This window comes from Ursus americanus, chromosome X (genome assembly GCF_024610735.1).
Source record: "Ursus americanus isolate L20-20 chromosome X, mUrsAme1.1.p, whole genome shotgun sequence".
NCBI lineage: Eukaryota > Metazoa > Chordata > Mammalia > Carnivora > Ursidae > Ursus > Ursus americanus.
In genome coordinates this window covers 115,039,690-115,059,629 of record NC_142164.1, presented here as the reverse complement: position 1 = coordinate 115,059,629, position 19,940 = coordinate 115,039,690, and the positions used below count along the sequence as shown (strand labels likewise).

Sequence of the window (19,940 nt, the reverse complement as noted above, 5' to 3'; positions counted from 1 at the left end):
AATTCCAGATCTCTTTTGGCAGTAGAGAAGATATAAGACGAGCCTGAGACATCATGTAGTGCCAGAAATCAGGGAAGATCTCAGAGATAAGGCCATTTCAAAAGGACACTGGAAGCAGCTTAAAGAGGCCCCTACCGGTCAAATCTATGGCAATCTGAGCAGCCAACAGAGTAACTGCGGCCAAGGTGATAAGCAATAGCTGTACAAACTCGGTCTGGCGGGGGGTTAAGTCATCTGTGCCAGCATCTGCAGCCAGTGAGAAGTAGTCAACGTTGACTGTGAGTTTTCCTGACTCCAAAGCCAGGCTTCTACTGTACACCATGCCTCTTGATCGAAGCAGTGCTTAACTGAAGAATGCAGAAGGGAGGAGAATAAAGAGACAGCTAGGAAGAGGCAGGTAAGGAAACCTGAATTTAATTTTCCCTGGAGAGGATTTTCTAGTAAGTGGCCCCATCCAACAATAGACACCCACGGAGTGGCTGGATAAGATGGCGTTTAGAGAGACCACTGAGGTCCTCCAGCACTCATGTTCAGATGTGCCAAGTGCTCCTCTCTCGTGCTGGCACTTGCCTTTTATATCCCTGTAATAGTGGTGAATCCCCACCTTGGGCCACGGTATCTTTTCCACCCCCGGTACCTCTGATACGGAGATTCCGAAAGACCAGACTATTCCTTCAGTTCACCCTAGTGCCCTGTGGCTACGGGACTTCAGTGCTTCCTGCCTCACAGCCTTCCCCAGCAGGCCACCTGAACTCTTCCCAGAGCTCTGCACCCCCCACCAGGGACGCTGCGCCCCGCCCCCGCCCCCCCTGCGGTTGCAGAGCGGAGCCCGCCTCCCACTACCCACTCACCCTGGGAGGGGTTTTGACCATTGTCTCCCCCATCCCCAAACTCTCCTGGGACCTAGAGAGAGAAAACTAGTTTATCCTTCAGCACCAGCCCTCGGTTCCCCCTCCTGGGTGGGTATGACTCTGGCCGACAATGAAGAATTATGCAGACGGCTTAGAGTTATAGCTTCTCTTCGGCAAAACCAAAAAGGTCTGCTTTCGTCATTTTTCTTCCCCACAACTGAAGAGCAGTTATCATCAAAGGAAAATCAAGCACCCATCTCTAAGCAAAGAAATGAACCACAGAAACTTCAACAGTGGTATCTTTTTCACCCAAGGCTTAAATCTCCTAGGCCTTTCCTCTGACTCACTGTTCGCAGTCCCCTCTTGGCTCCTGCCACCAGCAATATGCACACTTGCCTCCTAACGCTGAGGTGCGCTGGCTCGTGTGATGGGCACTGAGGTGTGTTGTCCAGGTCCCCCTTCCAGGAAGGGCTTGTGGCCCCTGCTGACGGGAGGGCTACAGGTAGACAGCCTTCAGCTGGCAGCAACTGAGCAGGAGAGGGCTGTCAAAGTCAAGGTCACATCCTTCCTAGGGTGGCCTACACCCAATGATGGTTGATCAAAGTAAAGGTATAAAATCTGTGCTATTTGGCCCCCAAGTGGCATCATTATGATGGGCCATTTTATGCCACAGCTATCCATGGGGAAGGCCAAGGCTGATTTGGCCTGCATTGCAGCCCAACTTCTCCCTCTACCCAACCTGGTTTCCTTCTTCTCCCCTTCCAGGTGTTGACCCCTTTTAGACATGTGCACACTGAACTCCTTCTCATGGTATGCTTCCAGGAGAAACCAACTCATGACACCCTGCTACAAGATCCCTGTTAGATCAACCGTGGGCCAATATTCCCATCCCAAACTCCACATGTGGTCTCCTGAATCCATGCAACTCTGGACGGAAGGCAGTCTCCTTCCAGATAGAGCCCCCTGCCTCTGATCATAGGCCACTCAGGCTTCATCAGATGAGTCAGACACTAGCCCTCTGGGCTCCTCAGATGCAAGAAACAGACCTCACATGTCTCAGCTTGGTCCCAGAGATGCTCCCCTCCGTAGGCCAGGGGCTAGAGGTAGGGGTCCCCTGCCCTCATTCTGGAGGGTAAGAAGCTCCCCCCTCTCTCCACACACACACAAAAACTCCTCTTAACTCTTACCTTCCATGTCAATGACTCCTTTCTTCATGTTTCCCACGGTGAACTGAGAATTACTGTCCTGGTGGTATCGTGGAACGTGGTGGCCATTGTCTTTCATTCCTCAGCCAAAACCGACCCTAGAAGAGACCCCATTTTAACATGTTACGTTATGGAAATGCTTGAACTTGGCAAGGATATCTTTTGGAAGAACTCTAGCAGTGGTCTTCTCTGAGGAGGAAAATGGATGAGCAGGGGAGAAGGAAAGGATTGAGACATGCTTTTTACTGTCTTTTGTGCTTTGGGATTTTTGTACCATGTACATGCATATTATACCTATTAGACTGAACCTTATGGAATCACCAATATTTGACAATTTAAAAGAAATTTTTTTCAAGATTTTATTTTTCAGTAATCTCTACACCCAATGTGGGGCTCAAATTTAGAACCCTCGAGATCAAGAAGCACATGCTCTGTCGACTGAGCCAACCAGACACCGCTGTATTTGATCATTTTTGATCTACGATTTTCTTATTATCTTGTCTAGCCTCAGCATAGTCAATTAAAGGAAACCAGAGGTGGCCTACTTGATGTTTCTCCCACCATCAGATTATAATCACGGTAAGTGGCCTACACTGTCCCTTATCTCTTCCTCTCAAACCCTGACCCTGCTATATCATTTTCCTACTAACGTTCTTACACTTTAAGTTTGTTTCTGGAAGCAGAATAGAAACGGGATGCAACCCAAGGAAGATAATCAGTAACAGTCCCACTCTGTCCCCACCCTATGTCCAATACTCTCCTGAAGGCCCCAGATAAATAACTATCTTTCAAGACTCTGCTCAGATACTATGTTCTCCCTCTAGTCTTTTCGCAATTTCTTCTTGCTGCCGATAGCCCACTGAAGAGAGACTGACCATTCTGCTGTGCAGATGCCTATCAAAGGCTCTATCACAGCATTGGCCTTATGTTTACATACATCTGGCCCCTTCATTAGACAATTTTTTAAAGAAAAAAGTTCATGTCTTCATACCCCAAATTAGAACAGCCCCAGATTGGTCCAGTAGGTTCGGATAAACCAGGATCAATAAGCCATTGCTAAATGAATGAACGGCCTTTTTGTAAAAGCTGGCACTTTTCATAGCACAAATAAATTCAACAAATACTTTGTGCTGTACATTCCTTATTCGGGTTTGAGGGCAATACTCCGTGTAAATGTACAGTGGGATACAACTGTGAATCATTAGCTTCTGCGGACTTCTACTCAATGGTCCGTATATGATAGATGTCTTGGAGCCCTAGTCCTAGCACACAGGAACGCGCTCTTTCTGAAAACACACCTTGACAAAGAAGGGTAGCCAGTGAGACCCCGGCTCCTACAGACGATAATTCTGTTATGCTTCATAGCCTCCAAATTTCTATCTTGCTTCTAAGTGATGAAGAATTTTGAGTCTCCAAGGAGGACAAATAACAGGAGAAAACTTTGTCAGGAAACGACAGGCCCTCAGGGCCGGAGTTTAGAAAACACTTGCGCAGGTGAGGCTGTTTTCAAGAAGTTCTGACTATATAGATTCCTCTTTGTCAGAGTCACCATGTATCAGCCTAAGACAGGTCCTGTATTTTCTTATTACAAGCATGCACTGTGTTCTGCATCTGGAGCACTTGCCAAACCGTAGATTTATTTCTATTTCTATACATCTGTGAAAAGAATGTGTGTTCTGTTTCATCAGGGAGTTCCTTGAAGTCACAGGTTGCTAATTCCAAATGAATAGAACCAGTGATTACTCTGGGAGATACGAGCTCGCCACTACGCATGTAACAGACGTCCATTACGAAGAGCTACACATTTGTTCCATGTTTACACTAGAACACAAAAAAGGAAGGTCCAGCCACTTTGTGAAAGAAAGAAAGGGAAAAGAAGAGAAGAGGAAAGAAAAGACAAGAAAAGGATGAAAAGAGGATGAAATAGGAAGGGGGAATTAGAAAATACTTTGAAAATGTTTACTCAGGTGCCAGGTTAGATGTGTGGAGACGTGCGGGATGTCTGCAGGGTGGCAGGTAAAGAGCCGAGCGGAGGCAGAAAGTGAGGGGAGAGACGGAGAACCCGGGGGTAAACGTTCCTGGCTTCATTTCAGGGTGTGGATATTAACTCAGTTCATCTCACTTGGCTGACAGAAGCACTAATGCCAAAACCGGCACTTTCATCAGCATCAGCTACACAGAAGATGGGATTTCAGAGGGAGGCACGAGAAAAGGGAGAATGATGTATGTAATTTTATTCAAATAATTAAAAACAAAGTTGGCAGTCTATCTTCCTGTCAAGAAGAATAAATATCAGACTATGGAGTGGGAAGGGGCAGTGCAAGAGGCTTCCTGCTGCTCCATATTAACTCTGGTCCAATACAAACTTTATAGTCGACTCTTCACAAAAACATCCATTTAAAATCATCCTCCTATGGTGGTTTTTTTTTTTTTTTCCGGTTACTCTGTGAGCAGAGCTAACACAGCAAGAGGACACGAGCCAGGAGTAAGTGCGGAGCCACACTAGAGCCCTTAGTTTCAGAGCCACAAATACAGGGTTCGTATAACTGAGCTACTTTTCCAAAATAAGATGAGTAAAAGAGAGGTTTCCAGGACTTTCCTTTCTCTCATTATTTGCCTCCTGTCCTCATAGGCTCAAAAACGAAAGCAGGGCCCGGCCTACAGTAGGATCCAAATACATACATACATACATACACATATATATGCACACACTTTTTTAGTGAATTAAATGAACAGGGGCGGGACTTAATGAATGACATGTGCACGGGGATGGATAATATTTACCAATGGAGTCATTATCTTATGTATTTGCAGGCTCACTGGATCATAGCAGATGCAATATCATAACCCAAAGCTAAAGAATCCTCTCTGAATGTCATAACCTGGCTATTACGTGTCGTACACTGTAACTTTCCAGAGTTTCTCTTCAATTGCAACTGTTTAGAGGAGAGGGCAAGCTCCATTTTGTTACTAACAAAGAGAGAAGATTAGCTTAGGCAAGTGATAAAAAACATAATAGTTCGAACAGACTCACCGAGGAAGGCTTTGCTTCTAAAGCATTTTAATCACTGTTCCTCTACATTTCCAGTAATGTAACAACTTGCTCTTCAATCACTTCTAAAATGTTGAATTTAGGATGCAAAAGACTCCACAGTTATTATCTAAACCTTTCTTCTCAGTATTTGAAGATGAGGACAGAAGAGAGCACCTCCTGCATTTGCAACACTCCGAAGTCCAATCAGAGAACAGAGCTGCTCCTGAGAAAAGGCCACGTGGGGACTGGACTTGCGGGAACCGCGCAAGCATGGGAAGAGCAGACTTGTCTACCTTGAGCAATGCAGGGAGCAAGACACCGCAGAGGTGGCCAAAACGATTAAGGAGGAATTCAGCTAATTACGAATGACACGCTGCTATGCCAAGTCAGAAGTGTTGTTGGTAAGTGGGTACTTTCAGACAGCTAAAAGGTTCTTTCAGGCATCCCAAATTGCTCTGCCAAAGCCTTAATATTTTAGTCTAATCCCACTGAGCGAGCCAAGTTGATGATGACAGTGAAAAAGGCTTTCCTTTTTGAAGGAAGCAGGAATTAGGGTAATACAGGGGTCAGCAAAGTTTTGCTGTAAAAAGCCAAACAGCACACGTTCTTGGCCTCGTGTGCCACACGGTCTCTCTTGCAAACGTTCAACTCTGCCACTGCGCCGAAAGCAGCCATCGGCAGTATGTAAAGCAACGCACGCAGCTGTATTCCAGGCAAACTGTATTTATGAAAGCAGGTGACAGGCTGGATTTGCCTTGCAGCCTGTAGTTTGCCGACGCCTGAAATAATATGTAGATGGCTTTCCAACAGACTGAAACCTAAGAAAAGATGCAGATCTCAAGGTCAAATTGAAAATTATAGTGCTTCTTAATTCTATTTTAAAATGCGCTTAGCAGTACCTCTGATTCCTGTATGGCGTTGGCCCGCCAATAGCATTTTCCTTAAATGCATCGAGGTGCACATCTTTTATCTAACTATTAGCATAAGCTTAGATTCAGTCAAGAAAATCAACTCACTCTAAACATTCCAGGAATAAAGAACTTAATATATTAATTAGGGCTTACGTCAATGTCGGAATACACTGGGACAGTCGGGTCAAGAAAGTCACCAGTGAAGGCCTGGGAAGCAGACACTGAATATACCTCAGCCTGGCATAGCAATGTGGGCGCTTATCCAAAGCTCTACGGAAATCTCCGGGTTGTGAGGACGTCTGAGAACCCTTGCATCGACTGTCTCGGTCCGCACCAGCAAAGCAACTGGTCCTCAGTCTCCCCTGCAGAGCCACTGTGAGCCTCCTGCCTGCCCACCGTCCAGCCGCGAGCACCCCCGAGCACACCAGCTTCTCCTTCTCTTTCACCTGAAACACAGCGGGCGTTACCACCTTGGCGACCCGAACGCGGGACGGGACGGGGCCGGGGACCATAGGAGACGCAGTGCCCCACTTTGCTTCAGGAATTCAGAAGACATCTCCAAAGCGGTGGTAGTGATGCCTCCTTGACAACGGAGAGTCCAGCACATTCCACCCCTTTGTCAGTGCAGTGTCCCAACACTCTCCTTTCACCCGTTTTTAACTTCCAAATAAGTCAACAACATAATGCTTCCGTCCTACTTGAATCAACTATCCCCCATACATCCCAAACTCTCTCATGCTGTGCCCCAAAGCAGAGCTACAAAGTCTGATTTGTTATTTCACCCATAAATGGTTGAGGGTCATTGTCTTCTAGTTCAGTCACGATAGCTCGTTACTCTTCTGCAGGGTTAAGGGTTGAGTTATAGGTTGAACTCGTTCCTTATATTACATAATAGGCAGAGGGAAGAAGACCAAATTTTATTATATGTACAGACACATCCATATGACAACAGGAAGAAAATACCCCTATCGCCATCCTCGTTTCTACAAATGACCACACGACAAAGTTTTTAGACCTTTCATTTTCTACTGTTTGCGGGGATCACGGACACCCAGCACACGCAGGTGGAATCGTCATCCACCCTGAACACCAAGCTGGGATCTGTCATCCTCTGGTCATCATCAGGTGACCCCTCTGTGCACTAGTCTAGCCCAGCTCTCTCCAACTCCCAAGCACCCCAGCAGAGCCCAAGGCCTCACCTGCTTTAGTCACCCCACTCTTGGCAGCTGCCTGGCTCAAGGGAGGCAAACAGATTAGAGATGGGAGTGCTGAGGAGGGGAGCAGGGTCTGCCCATACTGACAGACTCCCATATCCACACACTCCCCCCACTTTCCATCCCCACATTTTAACCTTTCAATCTGGCCCCTGGTCCTCCTGATGGGTACAAAATTTAACTTTGCCTTCAATTAATGTAATCTTTCATCCCCTCTCTCTCCCTCCCTCTGAAATCCAATAGATCTTAGACTGCCTTCACTCAAATTACACCTAAAAGGCGTGTACTAACTCTCTTGGATCGAAGCTGGGTAGCTGAGTTGATTACAGACCGGGGTTCATGGATTTAGACTCTGATGAACACATTTTGCTTCGTACCAAGGAAAAGCCTGTTTTGGAACTTCAAAGCCTAACTGCCCTAGCCAGCTAGTTCTCAAATGTGTGCTGGTGGTCAAGGGCAAGGATAACATGTGTGATGGTTCAGTGCAAGCCCTACTCCCCCGTTCCTAAGAAACCAGTAGATTAGACTTCTCCTTTAATGATAGATGTTTTAATGGGCAAGGGATGAGATTTTTCTTTTTTCAAAGAAGGAAAAAATGGTCAAAATGTTGGTATCATCTAATAAGCCTTGCCAGTAAAAGCCCCCAAAATACCCAGGTTAGAATGCCAGTTTCCAAATCCTCTTTCCTGCCACATGCACGTGTACACACACACACACACACAAAGAGGGAGAGAGAATTTAATAAAACAGGTCAAAATGGATTTCAACTAGTGTAAGAGAGTAGGTATCAGTGTCAGAAGGACATGGGCTCCAGTTTTGCTCTGCCCCTATTGTGATTCCTTTATCATATTATTTAACATCTCTAAGCATCCTCATTGGTAAAATAAGGACAAGTAAAATTTTGTTAAGAAAATTATTCCCAAACTTTAAATGAGGTGAAATGAGCTGTGGCATGACCTTTCAAAATCTTACTGGGGCAGTAACCTGCCTACCTAAGACTTACTTCATTCCCTAGAGAACGCGCTTGTGTTTGACTTTCTGTTTTTTTACTTGATTAGAATTCAGATGCTCTGAAGTTACATGTTAATTCATAGACTTCTGTCCAATAAAAAAAGATAACCCCTAAGGTCATGGTTTTATTGCCTCGTAGGCAGTAATCAGTTTTTAATCTATCCTAGAAATCTTATTCCAACACTTATTTTTCTCAAAATGCCTATAAATACCAAGTCCCTCATAATGCTCTTGGAATCGGCTTAACCCATTTATGGTTCTGATCATTAATGCGCTGAATAAATTCTTGACAGGTGTTCATTCTGTATTTGTATGAGATTATGTTTTTAGTTCTTTAAAAATTATACTTTTGACAGTACCTACCTTACGAAGTTACTATGAGAATTAAATAAAATAAAGCAAATAAAGTAATTAATAAGGCCCTGACACATATTAAGCAGTTAATGAATGTTAGCTATTACTATTAGCTATAATTAAATGCAGCATGATCCACAGGAAATAAAAAATGTAACATATCCAAACTTCACCCAGAGACACCTATGCAGCCAAATCAAAAGAAATAAATTTAAGAGACTATTCACGCTGAGCTCTAGCTTGATTTCCCTGGAGATTTTTGAATCCTCCAGAATGCAGCCCAATGAATGAAGCCTTTGAATTAGTAGCCATTTTCGTGGATGGAGCCAAATCTTATAATTATTGGGATCCATAACTGTACACAGAGTAAGTACCGTGTCTCATAAAGATGTATGATTTTTTCCACCACACACGACCAATAACAGAAAATAAAATGAAAATTGGGTTTAGGGTAAAAAATAATATTTTTACCCTCCATCCTGCTTTGATATACCCAATTGTTATCCCTTATTTTATTTCCTTCCATTTAAGTGGAAGGAAGGGTTATTCCCTGTTTTGTCCCAAAAGTCTGTGACAGCTATGTCCTTCATCTCTTCCTTTGTCTGATTCCGATAACTGCCAAAAACAATGGTGTTTTCCCATGGAAAAGTTGTCCCTTTAAAGAAACTAAAGGATAATAAAGGGACAACTATGACCAATTTCTCCAACTTCACTATGATTTCGGTTGCTATTTATGTTCAAATAATTTTCTCAGATTATAAATCCTGAAAAAGAGCACTCGGTCAATTTTAGTTTTTGTTGTTTGGATTTGGAGGGGGGGAAGGGAACACTTTGGAAGTAAGTCACGACCTTTCCATAGAGATGTCTAAAGAAGAGTGAGAAGCCACCTATAGAAAGAAACACAGATACTGGGGCATAAAATGTCCACACACAAGCACAAGGGAACCAGATGGAACTGGAGGTTACTCTGCACTATACACAAAACCACAGAGAGGCTGGGTCATCAAATACTTTTTAAATACCTTCAAACACTGAAATACAATGCAGGAACCTACTGCACTCAGTTAAAAACAAAAGCAAACAAATACATATAGGGACTTAAATCAAGGTGAAACATTCAGCTGTTGTTCAGTTCCAGTGACCAAAGAAGAGTAAGTTGAATTTCAAAGAAAGCGAAGAAGGTCAAGAACACATGTAGTAACGGAGCGTTCTCTGTATTTGCAGAGCTTACTTGGGTGTCTGCGCAAGTTCAGACGTGAACACAAGTCCGCCTCATCAGCCACACACACATACACTGGCATGTACGTATGTACACATGTATTTTATATACATTCACACGATCGGACGCACGTTTGCCAGCCTGTAAAGCGAGAGAATAGCACTGAGCAAGTTGAGAAGTCAGAGTTGAGGCAGCCCTCATTCAAGATTATTCTAGTCCGTGGCTACTCAAAATGTGGTCCCTGGACCAGCAGCAACAGCCTCACCTGGGAACTTGTTCAAAATGCAGAATCTCAGGCTTGCCCCCAGATCTGCTGAGTCAGAACCTAGCTTTTAACCAGCCTGACTGCCGGTGATTTGTAGGCCCAAATGAAAGTCTCGGAAACGCAGCCCTAGAACCGTGCTAACCATTTCCAAAGCTATTAGCCGCCTGTGTCTCTCCGGTAATTGAAATGTGATTAGTGATGCTGGGAAACTGCATTTTTCATTTTAATTAAAATTAAAATTTGGAAAATAATACCTGATTCAGTGACTGGACTACTTTTAAGTTAAACACATTTGGAACAACTCAGGTATATATGAATCTAAATACAGATCAAGTATTTCTGATAAAAACTCAGCATCTGAAGTGAAAAGTACTGTAAAGTATAAACGGCACACAGATTTCAAAGACTTAGGATGAGAAAATGTACATAAAATGTGTAATTGATCATTTTCATAATGATTATAGGTTAAAAAGATAAAATTTCAGATATGCTGTGTTAAATTTAATATATTAACATTCATGTGCTATTTTTCCTTTTTAAAATATGACTACTAGAAAATTACAGCTCACATATTATTTTACTGCCCAGGGCTGCTTTAGATCCATGGTTCTCCAACTGTCGAATTACTGGTGCCTGGCTCCCAATCCCAGAGATTCTGATGGAATTGGTCTGGGCTGGGCCTGGGCATGAGGGTTTTTACACTCTCCCTGGTGATTCCATTCATCTGCCAAGGTAGAGAACCACTGCCCCCAGATTAGCCCAGATTGATCAATCCCAACTGATAAATAACGGCCTCAGAAGGCCCAGAAGATCTTTTGGGCGCTCCCATCATCCCTCAACAAAACTGTGGAGTTGGAAAAGTAGTGCCCATCTCGTACCTAAAGAGTGAAAAAGCATCCCCCCTGATGTCATCTGGGCTGAACGCTGGGTGACAATGTTCTACATCAACTTCAGGCAGAATCAAACATATGAAACTCAGTGCTTTTTCAGTGTGGCCAGAAACCCAGCAGCAGTTCTTCCAGTAATCCACTCCCATGTCTGATGTAGGGGATCTCCTACTTGTGCGTGTTCAGAACGATCTGCTGGGTAGTTTGTTTACAAGCAGCTTGCTGGGCCCTAGCAATTCACCATAGCTCTGTGGTAGGGCGACCAACCATCCTGGTTTGCCTGGGACTGTCCCGGTTTTGGTTTTAGCCAGAAAATCCCACATTCTGGGAACAGCTCACGTCTGGGCAAACTGGGATGGCTGGTCATCCTACCCCAGGGAAGCGGACATTTAACAAGCAGTCCGGGTGATACACATGCATTCCAGCTGAGCACGGTTTGAGAGCCACTCCGAGAAACACAGACGCTTGAATACTTCTTAGTGAAGTTCTTTCTCGATTAATCAATTGCCCTGAGAAGACAACCACTGAAGTTACACAAAGAATCAGTTCAGCAAGTAACTGATTGGGGAAATTGCTCTAATTTAATTAAACATAGTAAATTATTTAAAACTATTTGGAAGGAACAACTACCAAAGAAATCACCCTGACAGCCTTGAAGGGAACTCTTTCATTGTCAGGAATTCAGCAGAGAGGGGCTGGGGAGGCATAGTACGTGTGGCATGAAGTCGTGTCAGTCTTGACTTTGAATCATTGTTTCTGTCATTTGCTAGCTGTGCAACTTTAGGGAAGTTCCTTAACCTCTCTGTGCCTCAGTGTTTTCATTTGTAATGATGAAATGAGTAATTTATACTGACACTGAAGGTTAGCCATGAGAATAAGAAATAATGCATTGCATCAGACAAAAGCCAGCTGAGGAACATTCTACAACATACCTGACCAGTACTCCTCAAAACTGTCAAGGTCATCAAAAATAATGAAAGTCTGAGTGAATGTCACAGCCAAGAGGAGACATGACCATCAACTGTACTGTGGCATCCTGGAAGAGATCCTGGAACAGAAAAAAGGACATTAGGGTAAAAACTAATGAAATCCAAGTAAAGAGTGGATGTTAGCTAATACTAATGTATCAAAATCGGTTTATAGCTTGTGACAAATGTGCCATCCTTGGGTAAGATGTTCATAATAGGACCAACTGAGTGTGGGGCATATGGGAACTCTGTATGTCTCTGCAACTTTCCTGTAAAAATAAACTATTCTAAAATTTAAAATTTATTACCAAAAAAAGGCCTAGCAGAGTAGTACCCAGGCCAGAAGGACATGTTAATAAGAGCTGTTACTATTACTGTGACCTGTATTTGTAAATCATATGAGGAATAATCCCAACAAGAAGACCACCATCTTGATTCAACATTTTTGGGGGAAACTAGGAGCTGTTCTTGGATATTGGAGTTGAGGGAAGAGAGGAGAACAGAGGAACAAAGGGGAGATGAAGAGGCCATGGACACTGTGGATTTTGTCTCCAGCAGGCCCACACCTGTAACTTCTGACATGGGACCCAATTGGTTTTCTTCAGAGTCTGTTATTATTTTCTTCATTCAGTTGTTCTCTGTTCTGAGCCTAACCTCCTCTCCCCCTCTGCCAGTGGGCACGAGTGCGCGCACACACACACACACACGCCCCACCAGAACGTCAACTTGAAGGCAGAGGCCTTATCGGTTTCGTCACTTCTGTATCTACCCAGCACAGCACCCGACATGGGGTAGAGAGTATCTGTATTTGCTGAATGAAGGACACGATACCACTGACCATCGAAGGGTGGAGGGAAAATGCTCTTTTTGGACTAGAACTAGAAACCTTTTCATCCACGCTTTCTCCTCCTGGCCTCCTTGTAGCTCCGCTACCGCTCAAATAATAAAAGTGCCCAAGCAAATAAACACAAACATCACCCCTGCAACCTCGTGCAGGGGGAGGGGGAAGGGGGCCCCAACATTTGGGTCCAGATCGGCTGTGCCATGTGGTAGTTTACGATTGCAAAGATAGGTGGTAGAGCTTAAACAGAAATACCGTAGTAACCGCTTCTCCTATGTTGTACCTCATGTTTTCTATTTAATCTGAGCCTCACACAGATTTGGTAGGCTAAGCAGGGCAAATGTTTTTGAGCTCCACTGGAGAGAAGTAAACATTTTTGAAAAGGAAGGAAGGGAGGAAAGGAGGAAGAAAGGAAGAGGGAGAGGGAAAGTGAAGAAAGACCTGTAAGGTGGCCACAGCATTCACACAATCACTGGGCCATTGTACTTGTCCCCCGGGGCCGCCACAACAAACTACCATAGCCGGGGTGGCTTAAGCAGCAGATATTCATTTTCCCACAGTTCTGAAGCCTGGGAGTCTGAGCTCCAGGTGCCACCGGGGGTGCTGCCTTGCTGTGTCCTCATCTGGCGGAGACAGGGAGCTGCGGTGTCTCTTTCTCTTACAAGGACACCAGCCCTGGCAGACTGACACCCCACTCTTTGGGCCTCATTGAACTTTAATGACCTCTTAAAGGCCCATCTTCAAATACAGGCACATGTCAGGTTAAGGCTTCAACTTGTGAACTTGGTGGGGGGCACAAGTGAGTCCATACAAAGAAGTTCTCTGACGAGGGACAAGAGGGCTAAGAGGGAGAGCAGGGAGGGACATTTAGTTGGGCCTGAGGTCAGCAAACTAGGGCCTGCAGGCCTACTCAGAAGGCCCCCTCTATTTTGTAAATAAACTTTATTTGGTGCATGGTCACACCCACCATGGACAAACTGCCCAGGCTTCTGCTCGGGGGGCACAGGTGAGCAGCTGCCGGAGTCTGGCTCACGAAGCCCCAAGTAGTTACTCTTCAGTCTTTCACAGGAGTGTGCTGACTCCCGGGTTAGGCCAATGTAGGATTGCTTGTTTTATCTGCAAGATGACTCCCTAGGTTGCACTCTTGCCACTTCACCAATGAGGCGGGGAAGGCTCACAACGAGAAGTGACTGCCACATTTATAGCCAGCAAGCCAGGAGAAGATCGTGAACATTAAGAAGGTTGCCCTTTCCGGGCCGCCCCACCACATGACCTAGGAATCATGTGTGGATGTGGCTGCCGGGCCTGTGGCCTGGATAAATGGTCCCACCAGCACCACGGCTTCCCTCTCAGCCTCACACACTGTTGTCACTCAGGCCCAAATATCCGGCTGTCTCCATCCACACCTTACTAGTTTCTGCTTAGAACTACTTTGGGGGGCGCCTGGGTGGCATAGCGGTTAAGCGTCTGCCTTCGGCTCAGGGCGTGATCCCAGCGTTACGGGATCGAGCCCCACATCGGGCTCCTCTGCTGGGAGCCTGCTTCTTCCTCTCCCACTTCCCCTGCCTGTGTTCCCTCTCTCACTGGCTGTCTCTATCTCTGTCAAATAAAAAAAAAAATAAAAAAAAAAGAACTACTTTGGGTCCTTGGTTTCTTGACATTTTATTTTCTTTCAGTTTGTTTTGTGCCAGGGCACGTGTTTCATATGAAAGCAGACCACGTGCATTAAGGGAACCCTGCAAATAATTATGTAGACCTTAAGGGGTTTCCAAGGATAATTTTGGGGCTGTTAGTCCTAAATGCAATTGCTGGTCCTTTCCATTATTAGACAGTATGTTCCCTTTTCAGCATCCGACACTGAACTCAGGGTGCTTTCCTTATTGTATCTACTACAGCTCGGGTTTCTGTTTATAGTGGCCTTTGTCAATAGAAAACAGTTCTTAGATCCTCTTTGAATTAGTGGAGACAGTCCCCAAATATGAATCCGGAGCCTTTTCTTTAGGCCTATGGAAGAATTTAAGGAAGCCAAACAGCAGCTGGGGTTACTCTTACTATTGGCTAGAGGACCTCTCACCAGGACTCGGCTTCCTGATCGTGCTGCGCACCCAGACGAACGCCCTGCGTGCGGCGTGTTGCCGCTCTCGCGTAGCCACATCAAGTCCTCTGAGCAGCGGCCTCGTTCCCACTTCACATGGTCCTGGGTGGGCTGCCAGGTACAACATTCCAGGCCCCTGCAAATCATATCGCCCCATTCTACCCTGAGACACAGCAGCTGATGGAAGGGAAACTATGTGACCCAATACTAGCCAAGTCCCCAGAATATTAAAGAAGTTGGGAGAGAGCCATCCCCACAAAGGGACGCTGTGCTGAGGGAGGGAGGCACAGCCCCCCCAGATCCAGCCCTTCTTGAGGTCTTACGCAGCCCCGGACTTTCCGGGCCTGTGAACCAATACATTCCTTTGTCTGCTTAACTAATCCAAGTCAGACTTTTCACTCAAAACCCAAAAGGTCCTCACCAACATAACATACTTCCAGATCTTCCGAGTGTCCTTGGAAATATGCATCAGCAACTCCCAGAGGGCACGGGGCACTGGACGTTGGGACCCACAAGTCCCGCTCCTAGCTGCAATCTTAGAACTCCTGGGCCATGCCTCTGCCAGGTCGGAGGGCCTTAGAAATGGACAGCCTATGGGACATGGGACGTAACACCATTTCTCGGATAGGTGTGTGCCTTCTGTGACGCACAGAGCACAGGCTGGGCTTGCTTTCCTGAGTTCTACATCTCCCTGTCCTTTGGCCCGTCTTGGAGTAGAAGCAAGACAAAAACCTTACACTGGGACACCGATGGTATCGATCTGGGGAAAAGAAGACCAAGCAGGATTAACGGCTGGGCCCACAACATTGACACTGCTTGACAGAGGGAGCTAGCCACAGTCTGATGCCAGGGCTGGACCCCAAAGCTACCAGCGAGCCCAAGCACGGCCAGCATGAGGAAGGAGAAATACAGCCCGACGCACCCCACCAAGTGGCTGCAGAATTACCCCTTTGGCGAAGACCCATTGTTTTCCCTCCTTTGTTTTCCAAAAGATACCTCTCTGAACCTGTCTAAGCTCTGCCTTGCTAGATTCCTCAACTGTCACCTAAAGAGTTAGCTATGAGTCAGAGTTTCCTGCGAGAAACTCTGCAACCTCCCCCCTCTCCAGAGGGAAGGACCCGACCGAGGCCTGCCCACACCAGCCAAAACTCTGAGCCAAGTGGCTGGGAGATGCCTTAACGCCATGCGCACCGCGCTCTGCGGGCGTACGTGCGTTTGCTGGTACTGATAAATGAGCACACTTTGCTGTCTCAGTTCCTTGCAGTTTGACTCGCCTTCCTCTGTTTCAGACTGATGGGAACTGAAGTCAATTCTTAAGACCCACAAGGAAGGAAAGCTCTTTGCGTTAAAGGCGGTCCGCCAAGGTGCTAATTCCATCTTTGGTAGGTTTTTCCCAGGACCGTGCTCCTCATCCAGGAATTTCTCTGAGCTTGGTGGTTCGCACGTCCAAATTCCAGCTTTGAATAAATAAACCAGCTAAAGTGCTCGGTTGCCTCGGGGAATAACAGGGCAGTTTCTGAGCCTCCATCGCCCCCCAGTGGCAATTTTTTTTTGTCAGGGATATTCTAACTCCAAAAGGCTTAGGATTCTTCCCTCCCAAGCTGTTTAAAAAAGAATTTTTTTTTTAATTCTCACAGTGAAAATTATGAAAAGTTTGTGTGGAGGTGTGTTAGTAATGTCAAACTAATAGCTGCTGGGTCATGGGGTCACACATTCATGCAACGGACAAGAAATATGCAATTGGACAGATCTCACCAATTGGCGTGCCCCTTGAAAAAAATTCCTATCCTATCATAGCTGCAAAGTCCAGTAGGAATGTGATTACCTCAAATTAGTTTTTTTTTAATTTAGAGGATCCAGACCCAGGTTTCCTTTTTTTCTGGTCCAATTAAACCGCTATTAATAACTATGATTTTTGGGACTTGTGCTATCCCTCTGTAAACTTTTCCACCATAAAATGTTTTGTAACATTGTCCAAGGAGGTGAGAAAATATCCAAAGCCAATAAAAGTGAAGGTTTATAAGCCATATATGTATAACGTTGCAAAAGCCAACATTAAACCCACACAAATTATATAGAAATGTCACTGTCCGGTTGGCAAAACTTTCAGCAGATTATACCTGAAGAGGCAGAATGAAATGAATAAAAGTTTTAGTGATTTCAAACTTCGAGCAGATGAAACCCAAACATAGGTGATAGAGGTGCCCTAAGTCATCAGACAGAGTTTACTGGCACGGAACAGTCTCAATAGTCAGTAGGGACTGATGTACGAGATTGAATTCATCACCCACCCATCCACCCACCTACTATCCCATCTGATCCTCATCCATTCTTCCAGCCACCCATCAGCCCATCCTTCCACCTAGTTGAGAAAGGCATCCTATGGAAAACAAAGGAGAGCAAGCGGGTCTTCAGTGCAGGGATGATGTTGCAGCCACTTAGTAGCATGCTGTGGGCTTTGTTTCTCTTTCCTGATGACCCGGATCTAACCATCTCTACGTTAGACAGGTGCAGACACCGTGTGAGGTGCCAAGGAGAAAAGACAGATAAGAGGCAGCAGCTGCTTTCATGGTTCCAGAAGCAAAAGAGAGTTTTCAGACTTTTCAATCTGGTCTCTACGCTGAGGCTCCACTCTCAGAGAAGGTGGAAGTGACCAGCACCAAATCACTAAGTCCAGAAAAGACTCTCAGTGGGTGGCATCCAGACGGCCTAGAGTAGAGATGAGAACTCATGCCACTGCAGCCACTGAATGTTTTCGCTGAAAAACAGAAGGTGGGCTCTTTGGGATCCCAAAAATACAAAGTATTTTGTGGAAGAGAACATACGTTACATATGAAACAGCCAAGGAACACTTTTATAGCATAATAAGCCCACAAATCTGCATTAAATACAGTCAGTGCTTTTTATGGCTGGCAAAATGTATGTCACCTCGTTTTCTAGAAAAGGAAGAACTAGAATTGAAGAAAGCAAGTCCAGACTAAAGAGGTTTACCTTCAGCTCAGAAAAGGGAAGGTTCTTGCCTCCCTACCCACAATGGAGTCCATATTTCAACACAGTTTTCAGATCACAGTGAATTCTTTTGGTTTACTACCTACTATGCCTCGTCCCCATGCCCCTTTTAGCTTAGAGGCCAGGCTCATAGTCCTGTAAATAATACTATCCTGGTGCTAACCTCCTACATGCTAAACATTCCTGCCACTCCTACGTCCTGAGCGGAAGTGCATGTCCCTCAGCTTCCTTTACTCAGATCTTGTTTCCTTTCAGGACAGAACATTCTCCTCCTCCACCCCCACTTTGAAGGATAAACTTCATCAAATCTCTTTTAAATCCCAGTTGTCTGGGGGCCTCATTATTAGTGCCAAAGCATATCTCCTTGTGCGTGTCTAGCATAAGATCTTGCACATAGTAGGTCCTCAATAATTTGTTAAAAGCAAGGGAAGGGGGGGATTGTGGGGAGAGAAGGATGGAAGGAAGGACGGAAGGAAGGGAGAGAGTGAGGAAAAAGAATAATATAGAAAAAGAGGAAAGGTAGAGAAAATAATTATTTTATAAGGACACAATGTTCCCACTAATAAACACCACCCAACAATGAAAATCTCCCTTGTCCTCCTTAGCAAATGACCTAAGCATGCTGCCGAGGTTTCTCTTCAGGGACATAACTTTCCCAAAACAAATTCATCTATTGGAGCTAATGATTCAAAGTGATGGTTTTCAGTGTTTCCTCATACTTTGGGAGCCAGGCTGCGCTGTTCACCGTTACAATAAAATAATAGCCACACGCAAACATACACACATTAATTTTCAGGAACTCTCTAAATGAACAGATAGAACGTTCTTAATTTTTTTTTTAAGATTTTATTTATTTATTCGACAGAGATAGAGACAGCCAGCGAGAGAGGGAACACAAGCAGGGGGAGTGGGAGAGGAAGAAGCAGGCTCATAGCGGAAGAGCCTGATGTGGGGCTCGATCCCATAATGCCGGGATCACGCCCTGAGCCGAAGGCAGACGCTTAACCACTGTGCCACCCAGGCGCCCCAGAACGTTCTTAATTTTAACCGTTTCTCCACCACACATGGAGGTGGAATTCTCACATATGCTGTCAAGTGCTCATAGAGAACGAAGCAGATGAACACACAACAACGATAACAAAAAAGTCAAGCCAAGTTCCCAGAAATGGAATTTCTTGTAAATATTTAACCACCAGTATAAGACACAATCGACTGTTTCTATTTCCCCTGATACAGTACATATGCATTGCACGATGTTCGCAAGGACAACCGGCGCATTCCCACATTAGCAGCCACTCGTCACGAAAGCAGGCTCACCTGGGGATGAAGGGGTTTGCACAGGGGAGCTCTTGCAGGTGGGCCTCCAGCCACATCGGTGCACACGCTCCTCTCTCGCCTCGGGTGGCTCAGTGCTCAGCACGGCAATACTGCAAAAAGCAATGAATTAAAGTAGAAGACCACTTTGAGCAATTATAAAGGAATTTTTAAAAATAAGCCGAGTATATTATTATTATTAAAACTGTTATGTAAATAAAGGTAGGGGCGAATTATAATTGTAAATAGTGGAATAGTCCTACTCATCTCTTCTAGTCGCTAAATATAAAGCTGAATTCATTTGGGGTAACTGAGAACTTTAGATAAGTTCTCTTGCTTCCACATGAGAGAAGGGAGAGAAGCAGTTTTCTCTCACTATGAGGTAGTTGAAAGTACAGCTTCTTGAACTATCTGCAGTGGAGGACTAGGGGTTTTCTTTAATTTCTAATCACAGACCAATATTTTTGTAAAACAACAACAAAGACAAAATATTACTAATGAAGTAAAAAGCAAACATACAAGAAGACACAAGCCTAAGTTCGGATTCACCAGATATAAAATCACTCTTTTAAACTGTGGCAAAAATTTCCAAATGCTTGCTCTTGACCTCTGTATTTTTTTTTTTTTATGAACAACACATACGGTACTCTAAAACCTTGCCATCCAAAGCATGGTCTTTGGACCAGCAGCACTGGCGTCCCCTGGGCACTCACTCGTGAGGACACAGACTCTCATCCTCCACCTAGACTCACTGAATCAGAA

At 45.0% G+C, this 19,940-nt stretch overlaps 1 protein-coding gene across 2 annotated transcripts in view; it reads right to left on the bottom strand.

Annotated features, from left to right (window-relative positions):
* MID1 (midline 1) overlaps positions 1 to 19,940 on the bottom strand; it is a 573,199-nt gene that overhangs the window by 542,713 nt on the left and 10,546 nt on the right. For both annotated transcript variants that reach the window (XM_087860132.1, XM_087860136.1), the window contains exons 2-4: positions 19,182 to 19,291; positions 11,884 to 11,999; positions 2,039 to 2,154 (exon numbers count right to left, since the gene is read on the bottom strand). The gene's annotated coding sequence lies outside the window, so the exon portion shown is untranslated. The remainder of the gene's footprint in view (positions 1 to 2,038; positions 2,155 to 11,883; positions 12,000 to 19,181; positions 19,292 to 19,940) is intronic.